Genomic DNA, 15,748 nt, shown 5'->3' on the forward strand with positions numbered 1-15,748 from the left:
TACACACGCGGCTCTGCTCCGCACACCTCTTACACACATAGCTCCGCTCTGTACACCTCGTAAACACACGGCTTGGCTCCGCACACATCGTACACACACGGCTGCGCTCCGTACACCTTGTACACACGCGGCTCCACTCCGCACACCTCGTACACATGTGGCTCCGCTCTGTACACCTCTTACACACACGGCTCCGGACCATACACCTTGTACACACATGGCTCCGCTCCATACACCTCATACACAAGCAGCTCCGCTCTGTACACCTCATACACACGCGGCTCCGCTCCATACACTTCATTCACACAAGGCTACGCTCCGTACACCTCATACACACACGGCTCTGCTCTGTACACCTCGCACACATACAGCTCCGCTCCGTACACCTCGTACCCACACGGCTCTGCTCCGTACACACACAGCTCTGCTACATCCCCCCTGTAAACCCCTCCTGACCCCACACATAAACTTCACCTCATCCAGCACCATGACGACCACCAGCACAGCAGCGTCCTGCATACACTGAGGTCCCTGATCATGTGACCCCCTGACTCCTCCCTTCCTGTGACCTCCTCACAGGTCCTGTGTGCACAGAACAGCCTGGGACGTCATTGCAGGCTGCGGTGGGACTCTCTGGGAGGGTGACTGGGTGAGGATGGGGTCGGCGCATGGGGGGGCGTGGTGGCGGGTATCCTAGACAGCGTGAGTGGGCCCCTCCGTTTCGCCAGGGCCCCGGCACTTGCCTGGGTGCGCCGGGTGCTGACACCGGCACTGCCTTTTGGACATGTGCACTCCCACTCCCATTAGCCACAGGTGATTTTAAGCAGATTACCTGGTCCATTCCTGCCCTATAAATTGTAGGTTTTTTGCCCTGGAGAGGTGACATATCAGGACATATCAGGACAGGGAACCAAGTTACGAAGGACACCTTGATGTGGCAATTGGGCTTACATATATTGGACAATCTATGCGCAAAGTACTTTCCTTTTTTCATAGCAATTTTTGCAGATAAATATTTTATGTGTACATTATATAACGCTTTTTTAAAATCTTTTCCTATTTCCTATGACAGCAATGCAGTTTCAATGTTCTAGAGTAATCCTTCTTTGTATATTATGGTGCAACCTTACTATTTGTTGCTTATATTTTTTGGGGGGGTTGGCGCCTGTTCATACTAGTTTACTGTATTTTTCGCTTTATAAGACGCTCCGGATTATAAGACGCACCACAATTTTTGAGGAGAAAAATAAGAAAAAAATATTTTTTAATAAAATGGTGGTGCCTCTTATAATCCTTGCATCTTATTGCTTACCGGGGTTGGTGGCTGCGGTGTAGCGGGGTCCCAGGCTCGCTGCTGGAGGAGGCAGGTGTGGAGTGATGCTGCAGGCCGCATTCAGGGATGAGGGGGGGCTCCGATGTGTGCCGTTGCTGCTGCAGAGTCTTGTGCTGGTGTCAGGTTTCTCCACTTGTCCGGCGGTTGGAGGCCGGTGCTGCGGGTGCCTCCGGTGCGGCGTTGTGTGCCCATCGATGCCCGGGGCTCTGCCGACATTGTTCGACAGACCAGAGCCCAAGCATTTCCTTGGTTCCCTGTAGACGTGCGCTGAAGTGCCGGTAAAAAAAAAAAATGGCCGCCGGCGCGTGCGCAGATGGGATCTCGGGACCCAGTTCTCGAGAGATGAGATCTGAAATCTCATCTCTCGAGAGCTGGGTCCCGAGATCCCATCTGCGCACGCGCGGCGGCCATTTTTTTGCAGGCACCACCGCGCGCACACAGGGAACCCAGGGAAAATGGCCGCCGGCGCGTGCGCAGATGGGATCTCGGGACCCAGCTCCCGAGAGATGAGATTTCAAATCTCATCTCTCGAGAACTGGGTCCCGAGATCCCATCTGCGCACGCGCCGGCGGCCATCTTTTTACCGACACACAGGGAACCGAGGAAATGCCGGGGCTCTGGCCTGTCGCACAATGTTGGCAGAGCACCGGGCATCAACGGGAACACAACGCGGCACCGGACACACCCGCAGCAGCGGCCAGCAACCGCCGGACGCCCCCGATCACAGCCTAGGTAAGGCATGTCCGCTTTGTAAGACGCACCCCTGTTTTCCCCCCAAATTTTGGGGAAAAAAAGTGCGTCTTACAAAGCGGAAAATACGGTAGATGTGCTGGCCCTTTTTTTCTATTGAATCTGGACTCTAGACATATACTTGTGCCAATGCCGCGGTTGTGATTGGATTGTGTTTTTACTTGCAACATGATTTTTTTCAGTTGTCAATTTTATTTACATTTGGTCAATTGTTTATGGACCCATTTGTGAACTTTTACTTTCATGAATTTCTAAACAAAATATGGTTGTGATATCTAAACTAGAACCACAGCTGTTAGGACTCAAACACACCCATGCACATTGGATAGGTGTTATGTGAAACATCAATGGACCAACACAATCAGACACAGGAAAGCTCGGTTCGGCTAAAGTTTCCCGCTTTCCTTATTAGACAGCCACTGCCAAACTTCTATGGCATTGACTTACAGTGTTTCCAGGGAGAACAAAAGTTTTGTCCTTTGAAATTCAACATTATATCTCCTTCTCTTCTCCAACATTGTAAGGGAACCCAGGAATCGCAACCCCAGCACAGCAAAGCTGTAGTGCTAAGCACTGAAACTGCAAATCAGGTGAGATCATGTCCTAAAAATTCTGCAATTTTGTCTGGATGCTAGTTTAATGCAATATCTTCATTGACTGGAAGCCATTTCTAAAACTGGGAGCTTAACCCATATAGAAACCGGTAAGAGAATCAAGCATCTGAATGCACACATCCAGTTACCAAAATTAAACAAAACTATCTGTGTCAGCTCGCTAAGTAACAGGGATCATGCTACCTAATAACCCCAATTTAAATGACTAGTTTCAAGTCAGTGTTTCTCGAATGACATGTCTCTTGAGGTCAAAGTTGAAGTGACATTGTGCTTCCACAGTTTGGCAGCAGTGAAGTTATGCAAGTCATCATTTCAACCTGAATTATTAATCAGAATTTTGTACAACATATTGTTGGTTGAGAAGCCGTTACATACATCGGAAGAACATTTTTCGTCTCAGAGCTTTAAGTAATTAAAGTATGCCTAAAGCCAAAAATAAAATACTGAGTGTTCTCCTGAATTGCTCTAATCTACTAAGCTTAACTGTTCTTCTCTGATCTTATCATACTTAGATTTAAGCATTATAATTGGGGTTTGTATAATTGTCATGGTCATATTCCTAGTCGACTTAGAACCCACAGTGCTTATCTAAGGAATTTCTTGTCTCCTCTAAGTTCTCCTACACTGGCAATCACATCAGAAGAACCCTTCCATACCTGTTTTATGTAAATGTTTGATTATACCATGCCTTTCAAGAGTAAAACATGGAATGCCATTGTGGGAAAGGTGACTTGACGGACAGACTTGACTGGAAGTAGGAGGGGACGGTTTGTGCACTACAGACGAAGATGGCAATGACAGAAAGGTAACAGCAGGGAGAGACAGAAAAGGGAGTGCAGTACCGAAATTTGACCACAAGATGGCAGGGGGGAGTGTAGTTCAGGACTTAACATCAGCTTACGGCTATAGAAACTGCTTAGTCATGGGGGGCGGGGAGATAGGAACCCAGAAGAGAAATTCCCAGTGAGAGAGAAGGGATAAATAGGACTGGTTGGGGTTCCAGAGGCTAGGCTAATCCCGGGAGGAGCTCAACAGAGGAGGATACAGGACAGAAGATGGAGAACGGTAAAGAGCCCGACTACAGGACTAACAAGAGAAGACAGTCAGGGGGAGGCCCTCACATGATGTACCGCAGGACAGACTAGGCCCCGGGAGTACCGACTGGACGACGACCTCGGGCAGAGGAAGCGCTGGCGGTAGATTGGTCTAGGACAGCCCCAGCGAAAGATCCACGAGGGACGTCATCATGACTGAAGGAAAGGTGAAAGGTACCCGGACCTGGAAACGGAGAGCCGTAAAGGAACTGCGGTGCATGGCTAAGGTCGTCAGGAGGACGGCAAATAAACCCGGATCTGTTACAACTGAATTCTGCCTCCGACTCGTCTTTGCCGCGTCCGGTCGTGGTAAGCAGTGGACCACCCCCCAATCCGGCCCCCCTACCACACCATTATACTGTTTTTTTATCAAGTTATCAAATAAGCAAAGCTTTGAAGTGTAGATAATTGATGATATAAGTGATGGTTAGGCCCCTTTCACACATCAGTTTTTTGCCATCAGTCACAATCCATCGTTTTTTTAAAAAACGGATCCGGCGATCAATGCCGCTGGATCCGTTTTTTTCTCAAAGACTTGTATTAGCGATGGATGGCCTCACGTTTCGTACGTCGTTCACCGGATCCGTCGAAAAAATTTTGTCCGGCAGCCGGACACGACGCACCAAGCAACGTTTTTTGTGTCCGTCGAAAAATCGGACTGCGACGTATCCGTCGCTGTCCATCGTTTGCTAGACTGAAAGCCTGTGGGTTCAGGATTTGTTGTCATCCGTCAAATGCCGGATGCCGGCTACGGATCCGTTTTTTTTAACTGAGCATGCTCCTGACAGGTTAAAACACAAAAGAAAGAATAGATACAGTATATACACATAGAATACATATATATATATATATATATACATGTCATTGAGACACATATATAGATATATACAGTATATTTATAGTTCACAGAGTTCTACATAGCATAATAGCCGCTAAATTAATTGCTGGCTTCAGTAAAATCATTCCCGAACCCGACATGATATTACACATGGTTTACATATAGTAAATTATTTTGATATGACATGGTTTACTATATGTAAACCATGTGTCATATCATGTCTGGTTCGGGAATGATTTTACAGAAGCCGACAATTGATTTAGCGGCTATTATGCTATGTAGAACTCTATGAACTATAAATATATCTATATGTGTCTCAATGACATGTATATATATATATATATGTATTCTATGTGTATATATCTATTCTTTCGATTCTAACATATCAGTGTGATTTCACTGTACAGCGCACTGAATTGCCGGCTTTTAAAAAACGGATGGAAAAAATGACGTGACAGATCCGTTTTTTCGCCGGATCCACTAGCCAACGGATTGCGACTGATGGCAAAAAACGGATTTGTGAAAGTATCCTTAGTAACTAACTTTCTGGTCTTCTTGGGTTATAACTGAGGCATAAGTGAATGAATAAGGTAAGACATGGTATATATCGAACAATGCTATATAGGAGTTTTATTCAATTACTCTGACTTGTCACGCATGGCCCATTATTTTTTCAATCATATACAAAAATATAAATCTTAAATTAAAAAGTTGCCCAAAGAAAGTGATCCTTATATGACCGAGACTGAGAAACAGAAGGTAACCATCACAGTATGGCGATCTTGGATGAAGCCCGGCATGCTATGCAAAGTAGATTTTCCACATGCCTTCTCCTTTTCAGTTGATGGCAAGACTTCCTTCCTGATACCTAATATTAATCTATTTGTATTAAATCTAGTATTCCTAAAGTTATTATTAAAAATATGACATTGGGAGTAAAGACAGTAATGGATTATTCTTGTTGGTCCATATCTACAGTTGGGCGCAAACATTTTTTCTCTTCTGGGTAATAGATTTATATTGCTCTTATGTAATATTTTGTTGGATAGATGGTGCTTTCATGTTTCCTTTCTGTGGTTCTTTCACTCTCCATTTAGTTGGGCTTGTCCAGCTGTATTTAAGAATGACATGTAATTATTACTGGTTATTCTTACTTTGCACTGTCACTATAATGACTAAAAGTATCCAAAAATTGCAATTGTAAAAAATGCTTTCTGATGTTTTTTTTACTTGACTATTTGGTGACCTACACTCCACATAGAACATATTGACACTCAGGTTAGACAAAAGCTGAATATCCTTCACAGAATCTATCACTGAATAATGGGGATTTAATTATCATTTACATATTTCCCATATCTTTCAGATCCAGCAGGGTAGGAATCAAATTTTTAATAACTGGTTTTCTGCTGACAAAGATATGCATTCTCAGAACCATAAGAAATGGCAAAGAAGAAAAAAATAATTACAATATTCCACTGATACTAAACAATATAATGTGTAATCTAAACTATGTATACAAATAAATACTGTCTGAATGCAACTCAGTCAGAGGAAAGGAAACCCATCAAAAAGAAGTTATTTTTTCTCTGATTAAAGTAATTCTCTGTTCTTTTCTTCTCCATCTGGCCCAGACTGCCATTATGACTTCTACTAACCACAAGCAAGGAGTTTGTATGTTCTCCCCGTGTTTGACATACTGATAGGGAATCTAGTTTGAGTCTCAATGGGGACAGTGATGACAATATCGGTAAAGTGCTGGAGAATGTGATGGCGCCATATAAATATGGGTAAAAAATTGATATATAAAGTGGTTGCAGAAAACTGCAAAAGTTAAGTCCCCACCAGTGTGGAAGGATGCAAGTGTAAAAACACTATTTCCAGTCCTCACAAAATAACTAATAGGTCTTTGTAACACAGGGTGAAAAACGATGGAGGCCAACCTTCTCACAAGTTTCTGAATGTCTGTGCAGTTTTCTTTTAAATCTTTATCCATAAAGTAAAGACTTAATGGGTATCCAGGTGGCTCAGTGGTTAACATTGTTGCTGTGCAACATTGGGGTCAAAGTTTAATATCTGATCAGGGGCAACATCTGCTTGCAGTTTATATGTTTTTTTCTGTATCTTCCAGGTTTCCTCTGGGTACTCTGCTTTCCTTTCACTCACGAAAAATATGGGTTTTATCTTCCTAAGAAACTTGCCCCGTGGGTGTATCTCTGAAATAGGAAAATTACACTGTGAAAAATGACCTTTTCTATAGAGTTCTGCTCAATATGTCGGAGCAAGCCCCCGCCAACAAGAATGAATGAATAAATAAATAGTACTAAATGCCATGACATACTTATAATACTAATGATCTTATGCAGCAAGAAAACCAATAATATCTACATAAATTTGTTAAGGCCTTCTGTAGTTCCTCATTCTTTAATACCTCTTTGTTACTTCTGTTCCTTACCAGTTTCTCTCCTACAGTCGGATACTCTGCATCTTCTGATCCAGACATGTAGTATTAGATGAACCATATTCTGGACAGAAGAAGCTTCATGGAAATCTCTTCTAATCGATAAACTGTAATGGATATGGTTCGGAGGGAAGATCCTGGGTACCCAAAAACTACACTAATGCGCCAACGTTGCTCAAGAAATTTCACACCAGTCGTCCTATTTCTACTTATTGACTCGTCTGAGAGACGCACTTGTGGGAGAGAGGGTCCCCATCAAGTGTCCGGGTCGGAACCAAGGGGACCGTCATCTGGGTTCCGGGGGTAACTGTCCGCGGGGGACAGAATTCGGGGACGGACCGTTGTGACAGACAGATGGGCTTGGGGAGGGACCAGTATAAAGGAGGCGGGGGATTCCCGGGACGATGAGTCAGCAGACCGGGACAGAGGCAGCAGGAGACTGCGGGAGCGACTAAAAGTTAGAGCGACTTACCAGTGCCAGGGAAGACGCTCACTGAGGACTCCAGAGGGTCGGCGCCAAGGCGATCCTCCGAGACTTGCTGCCCCACTCCAGCCCGCGGCGACTGCGGCCCCAGTTCGACCCGCGGCCGCCTCACCTCAACCCACGGCTGCAGCCTACCCGCGGTCGCCCGCGGCCGCTGCTGTCTTGTTCCAGCTCCCGGCTGCGGCCCGCTCCCCGCCACCCACAGCCACCCAGCTCTCACCAGTGGCCGCGGCAAGTACAGTGCCATCGGCGGCCACCACTGTCCCGCTCTGGTCCGCAGCAGGGGCCGAGCCTCTGCTGACCGCGGACTCCGCCGTTAGCTGTGCAGGTGGCCTGTCATCCGCCACCCCACATCGCCGCCGCTTGCCCCAGTCCGGGGGTTGCGGCCCATCCGTCCAAGGACTCCACTATGTAGAACTTTATATCGAAAAGCCGTGTCACGAACAACGTCGGCTACAATATGGCAGGTAATCGTGCCCGGAACCCATCTCAGCCAACTGGCTCGGGAAGCCCATGAGAAGGGGGCTCACTTTGGTGCTCAAAAGACTTTGCAATGGCTGCAGCAGATAGTGTACCATCCACGCTTTTACGCTGCTGTGGAAGAAGTTTGCCGAACCTGCCGCCCATGCGAGCTCGCTAAACATCCCGCGCAACGAGCCCTGGTGCAGACAATTGTAACATCAGCTCCCCTGGAGCTCCTCACGGTGGACTATCTGACCATAGGTCTGGCCTATCAGGGGTACGAACATTGTCTCGTTATGGTGGACCAGTTCACCAAGTTCGCCGTGGTCACCCCCAACCGAGACCAGACAGCGGAGTCGGCCACCTATGCGATTTGTAAAAACTTTATCCAAGTGTACGGCTGCCTGCAATGAATACATTCGGACCAAGGAGCGTGCTTCCTAGGGAGAGTCATGGAAGAACTACATCATCTCTACGGTATCGATAAGTCTCGGACTACACTATACCACCCGCAGGGAAACGGAGCCTGCGAACAATTCAATGGGACACTAATCCAAATGCTGCGTACCCTGGAAAGTGACCAAAGGGCCCGCTGGCCTGAATACGTCCCTGAGCTGGTGTGGGTATATAATAACTGGATGCACTGGGTGACTGGTTACACCCCCTACTCATTGTTGTTTGGACGGGAAGGCAAAGGAATCACAGAAGTGGAGTTAAACCTGGAGGAACCTCTACCCTGGACCGGAGTATCCTCGTGGGTCCGAAACCACCGGCACCGACTGCAGACCCTCCACCGAATCGTCCATACGAAGCTCCAGGATCTAGAACACCCGGGGGGAGCGCTGACCCCACCAATTGACTTCCAGGCTGGGGATCGGGTACTCGTACTAGATCAATGCCCCCAAAACAAGTTAGAACCACGGTGGGAGGAGAACTCGTACCGAGTGTTGCGCCGGATAAGCCCCGATGGGCCTGTGTATGAAATACAATCGGAAAGAGATGGTGTACCTCTCACTCGTACTGTGCACCGAAATATGTTGCGCCCCTGTGCGTCCACTGATCCCATGCGACCCAAGCCGATCACTCAGGTCCCCGACCCCCGTCAACGGTCTGGGACCTGGATGACAAAGAGGACTTCCCAGCCACATCCGCGGGTCCTCCAAGTAATGACATTGCAGCAGACCCAGTTAGCCTGCCAGAATCGACCAACCCACCACCATCCACCACCCCAGAAAGCTCCACCCCGGTCGAACTTAGACACTCCGAGCGGTCAACAGCTGGCAAACCCCCTGAACGTTACGAACAGGACCAGTTCGTATGGCAACAAGAACTGTCGTCTCCAAAGACTAACTCGAATCTACTAAAGCCCTCGCCTGAGGACTGGCGAGCATACAGGGTGGGTGAGTGTGGGAGAGAGGGTCCCCATCGAGTGTCCGGGTCAGAAACAAGGGGACCGTCATCTGGGGGGGACAGAGTTCGGGGACGGACCATTGTGACAGACAGATGGGCTGGGGGAGGGACCAGTATAAAGGAGGCGGGGGATTCCCGGGATGATGACTCAACAGACCGAGACAGAGGCAGCAGGAGACTGCAGGAGCGACTAAAAGCTAGAGCGACTTACCAGTGCCAGGGAAGACGCTCACTGAGCACTCCAGAGGGACGGCGCCAAGGCTATCCTCCGAGACTTGCTGGAGAGAGAAGATCCCCAGAGAGACAGGGATAGATGGATGGAAGTGCTGCAGCAGATCGCAGTGACCTGGGTCTGCTGGCACAGGAAAGGAAGAGAGAGAGAGCGACATAGACTGAAAGCCTGATTTTCCATAGAAAGAAAGATTAAGACGGAACATGAGGAGTAAAAGAGAACAGAGGACTTGGGTTAGAGGAGAACCCTTCCTAGAAGTTCTAAGCGCAAGGCCGGGGCCCGGTCCCCGAGGTTGTATGGATACTAATGGTCCTGCAGCAGACACCGGAGGAATAGAAGTAGTGACCGCTTTATTCCCACACAAGACTTGGGGGCACCACAGCAACTGGATAGTGAGCCGGGACTTAGTAGCAAGGAGTCCCCGAAGCAGGCTACAGCTGTCTGCTATACAAGTAGAGTTCATAGGAACATCGGTCAGGAGGAACTCCAGTGTAACTCAGTACTAGGAGTACTTCACTTAAAGGCGCTATAAGAGAAGACGTTCAGCAAGGCACATATTGGCAGAGTGTTGGAAAGGAGTATTCCATCTGGCCGGGAGGTTGACTGAGTCCCTGGCCCGGAGGACACGGCACGGAGGCAGGCACCTGTTTGTACAACAGACTGTGAGTAAAGCTTTGGAACTACATTCCTTGGTGTCAGATTTCTGATATTACTGAACTATTTATACATCTGTAAGTTGTTTGCATGCAACAGCGCTAACAATGAGAAGACAGTGGTAATTATCCAACAATACTTATTTGACGAACACAGATGGACAGAAGGGAAATCTAGTTATAAGTGTATATATATATATACAAGTAAGCACTGTACGACAGATTACAATAACAGAATCAATACAGTGACACAGAAATGCGAATGAATACAATATCTATGCAACGTTCTATTACATACACTGTTCTTTTTATTTAGCAGTTAAATGACTGTTAATGCCTTTATGTCTCAACTTCACAGGCGTCACTCTCAGCATACCTCCCAACTTTTGAAGAAGGGAAAGAGGGAGAAAGGATGTGTCGCGAGCAGCATGCCGTGGCAAATATTAGGTCACGCCCCAACCACACCCATTTCACAACTAGTCACACTCATGTCTACGCCCAACCTCACCCATTTAGCACTGGTGATCACACTGACTGGTACTGAGGGCACAGTGGCTGGTACTGTGGGCACAATGACAGGTACTGAGGAAAAGAAAGAAAGAAAACAGAGAAAAAAGAAAAAACATAGAGAGAAAGAAAGAGGGGAAAGAAAGAAAGAACAGAGAGCAAAAGAAAGAACAGAGAGAGAAAGAAAGGGGAAAGAAAGAACAGAGAAAAAGAGAAAGAAAGAACACAGTGAAAGAAAGAGGGCACAGAAAAAAAGAAGACAGAAAAAAGAACAGAGAGAGAAAGAGAGGAAAGAAAGAAAGATGGGAAAGAAAGAACAGAGAGAGAACAGATAGAAGGAAAGAACAGAGAGAGAAAGAAAGAACAGAGAGAAAGGGGAAAGAAAGAAAGAATAGAGAGAGAGAAAGAAAGAGAAAAAAAGAAAGAACAGAGAGAGAAAGAAAGAAAAAAGAAAGAAAGATGGGAAGAAAGAAAGAACAGAGCGATAGCGAGAAAGAAAGAGAGGAAAGAAAAAGAAAGAAAGAGGGGAAAGAAAGATCAGAGAGAAAGAAAGAACAGAGAGAGAGAAAGAAAAAAGAAAACTTAGAGAAAGAAAGAACAGAGAGAGAAAGAAAAAGAGAGGGAAAGACAGAACAGCGAATGAGAAAGAAACAGATAGAAAGAAAGAACAGAGAAAGAAAGAAACAGAGAGAGAGAGAGAAAGAAAGATTCTATAAAGATACTATAGCAGCCCGACTCCCATTGTATTGCCCACCTGAGCCTCCTGGTGCAGGACATATCATGATCCGCTCACATGGCCGGCATCCCCGATTCCAAGGCAATCCTGCTGTCCGCGTCAGAGGAGGACATGGTGATGGATCTGAAGCATTCCTGGTTCCGTCACAATCTCATCATGAAATTACCTTATTTCCGGTCAGCTTCCAGCACATCACTTCTGGTGTACCGTCATGTGCGAGTTTTATAGTGCTCCTTGGGGCTCCGCCATGTACTCCTGTGTCCGTGGGAAAAGTCCGTTTTGTATGCCTCGTACACACTTGGCTCCACTCCGTACATCCCGTACACAAATGGCTCCACTCCGTACACACACGGATCCGCTCCGCATACCCCATACACACGCGGCTCTGCTCCGTGCACCAAGTACACACACGGCTCCGCTCCGTATACCTCGTACACACGTGGCTCCACTCTGTACACCTCATACATGTGCGGCTCCACTCCGTACATCTCGTACACGTACGGCTCCGCTCTACACACCTCGTACACACGGCTCTGCTCCATACACCTTGTACACACATGGTTCCGCTCCAAACACACATGGCTTCACTCTGTACACCTCATACACACGTGTGTTGTAAATTCTCTTACTTCTGAGTCAGGCTCCCTCTGGTGGTTACTGTGGGTAGTGGAGCTGGCCGGATTGACAGAGGTCTGCCACCTGATGATGATGATTGGAGATCTGGGGTTACTGATTGGAGTATTTAAGTCAACAGGCTTCCTTGAATCCCTGATGGTGATTAGTTTTCCTGTGCATTCTGAGGTCTGATGTCTCCTGCCCTGATCCTGCATTTTTTAGTTAAGTTGTTCATTTGCTAATCCTTTGCATCTGATCTGGTTTTGCCTCTTTCTGCTTGCTGTGAGGGTTCAGCGTGCTCCCTGCTGGGGGCAGTGCTGGACGCCGCTCCATGTGTTGTGGTCAGTGTCAGTTTGTTCAGTCTCCTGTTATATTAGTCTCTTTTGCTTTGCTGCCAGTTCATACCAGAATGCTGATATAGTGGGGGCGAGGTCATGAGATCTCAGTGTTTTTTGGTACATCAGTCGTGTTGGATTTTCTCGGGTTTTTGCGTGATTGCAGACAGTGTCTTTCCTTTCCTATCCTATCTAGTCAGTTCGGGCCCCATCATTTGCTCAGTCTGTTTTCTGCCTGCGTTTGTGTTTCATCTTGTCTCACCGACAATATATGTTTGGGGGCTATCTATTTCTTTGGGGTTCTACTCCAGGGTAGTTCAGATTTCACCTTTCTTGCTTTAGGCCTAGTTAGTTCTCTGGCTGTGTCGAGGCGTCTAGGGAATCGTAGGTACGCTCCACGGCTACTGTTAGTTGTGTTGTTAAGATTAGGAGTCTGCAATCTGCTAAGTTACCAACCTTTCTAGTTTCCTGGTGGCCTAGCCTATTCCTGCCATCCTCCTCGGTGACCTGTTCATAACACACGTGGCTCCATACACACGTAGCTTCGCTCCATACACATCGTACACGCGTGGCTCCGCTCTGTACACCTCATACATGCGCGGCTCGCTCCGTACACACGTGGCTCCGCTCCGTATGCCCTATACACATGTAGCTTCGCTCTGTACACCTCATACACATGAGGCTCCGCTCCATACACCTCGTACACACACGGCTCTGCTCCATACACACGTGGCTTCGCTCTGTACACCTCATACACACGTAGCTCCATACACCTCATACATACGTGGCTCCGTACACCTCATCCATACGTGGCTCCGTACACCTCATACACACGTGGCTCCGTACACCTCATACACACGTGACTCCGTACACCTGCGGCTCCGCTCCATACACCTCGTACACACGCGGCTCTGCTCCGTACTCCTTGTACACATACGGCTCCGCTCCGTACACCTCGTACACACGGTTCTGCTCCGTACACCTCGTACACACGTGGCTCTGCTCCTTACACCTCGTACACACACAGCTCTGCTCTGCACATATCGTACACACACAGCTCTGCTATATCTACATTGTAAACCCCTCCTGACCCCACACAGAAACTTTACCTCATCCAGCACCATGACAACCAGCACAGCAGAGTCCTCAGTCCTGCAGAGTGCAGACAGACACAGAGGCCCCTGATCATGTGACCTCTGACTCCTCCCCTCTCACAGGTCCTGTGCGCACAGAACACACAGCCCAGCCACATCATTGCAGGCTGCGGTGGGTCTATCTGGGAGGGTGAGGATGGCGTCAGTGCATGGGGGGGCGTGGCGGCTCAGTGCAATGTGTGAAAAATAGCGTTCCGGGCGGGACGCGGGAGGGGGGTGTCAAAAACGGGACTGTCCTACGGGAATCGGGACGGATGGAAGCTATGATATACCAGTACATCTCATTCATTTTTTTTATGGATACAATAAAAGCAAGTGATATTTTTTTTTAAATTTACAAAATAAACTCTAGCATCACCTGTTGGATGTGCCAATCCAAAAAGACAATATCGACCCTGTAACAAGTTTTTCCATATGACTTCAGATAAGAAGCCAAACCAGAAACAATATTTGCAGACATATTTCAGGGTGTGTGCCCCTCATCAGTGCAAAAGAGGAGATTTGATTTTTCTGGGTGATGGCCCTCTGACAGGGTTTCTAAGTGGAGAGTGCCAAGCCATTATAGGGAGACTTATAGGCCATGCAATGCACTACTGGGGATTAATTCCTGAATAGAGTATTTGCATATTTAAATTCCCTGAGGAGCACTGCATGACCTATAACATTCCGGAAAGTGTGTTTGTGTGTGTTCATAAATCAGTCTAATGAATGTTCTTGCCTTTGTGGTACCTCCACCCTAAGGGTATTTTTACATGTGACGTATTGGCAGCGCTTTTGTTGCAGCTCCGTCCAAAGCGCTGCCCCCTTTTGTACGCGAGGTGACTCCGCATGTGTTCATTGAATCACCGCATCCTATACATAGACGGCAATACTTATCTTGCGGAGACTGAGCGTCAATGCTATGCTACATAATACAGAGAATAAAAGTCACTGACATATTATTTTGTTTATAGAGGGCATCACAACTCATGAAGTACATCTCAGTTTAGATAATCTCATGTTTATTTTTCTACGCATACTAGGAATAAACCATAGATGTTTAATGCACACTATTACTTTTCTTTCTTTAACAAGTTATAATGGTAATACTATGTGCATTATCAGCCCCCTCATTATTATTATTATTCAGCTGATCCAGAAGATAACATTAGGTAATTAATTTTAACACAAACTTTCCTGTCTGAAACAAATGGGAATTATAGCTCCAACCAATCAATAATCTGTTTATGGATTGGCCACTTGCAATAAATGAAGCCCATTTAAATAATTGCTCTGTTATCCTAATGTTCATCTTTAGTACATTTTCTATGATACTTATTCAGCTTTGTCTGCAAACAGTATAACAGATTTTTCATTCTGCTTGTTTATTTGTATACAGGAATATTTCCTATAATTATTGCGAAATAGATAACTTAATGGAAACAATATCAGTTGGGATACATTTGTCAGCTGGAAAGCATCTGCCTTTATTAATAATTATCACAATATACTATTTTTAATGTGGCAAATTGTGGCAGCGAGACAATATTTCTTCTCTTGGGCCCTATGCTTTTTGAACATTAAAGCCAAAGCATTTAAAAAAAACCCATAAAAAATAGATGGACGTTAGTTTTTTTTATGGAGCCGTGGAATGGTTGCTCATAGACATGCTAGAGGTAAATCATCATTAAAATGCACCCAAAGCACACTAGAAAATAGGAGGTGACTATGCTGATCTTTGAAGAACCTAGACTACTGTGCAAAAACAGTTATACAAGATTTAGGGCCTGTCTGACCATGAGGAGACCTTGGGGGACGGGCACTATTACTAATTGGTGGCACAGAGGGGGACACTATTACTATATGCATGCACAGGTGAGGCACTATAATAAGGGCACTATAACCATATGGAGACATAAAAGGGGCACTATTACATTCTGCCATCACAAAAGGGGCAGTATTACTGTATATAGGTACATAGGGGGTGTTATTACGGTTTGTTATACAGAAAAATGGTGCAGAGCACAGACAGAGGAGCATTTCGGATTAATACTCTTTGGAAAGTTCTTTGCCGTTTGTGTAGAAGTGCAG

This window comes from Dendrobates tinctorius, unplaced genomic scaffold (genome assembly GCF_039654945.1).
Source record: "Dendrobates tinctorius isolate UK_male_01 unplaced genomic scaffold, ASM3965494v1 ptg000163l, whole genome shotgun sequence".
Lineage (NCBI taxonomy): Eukaryota > Metazoa > Chordata > Amphibia > Anura > Dendrobatidae > Dendrobates > Dendrobates tinctorius.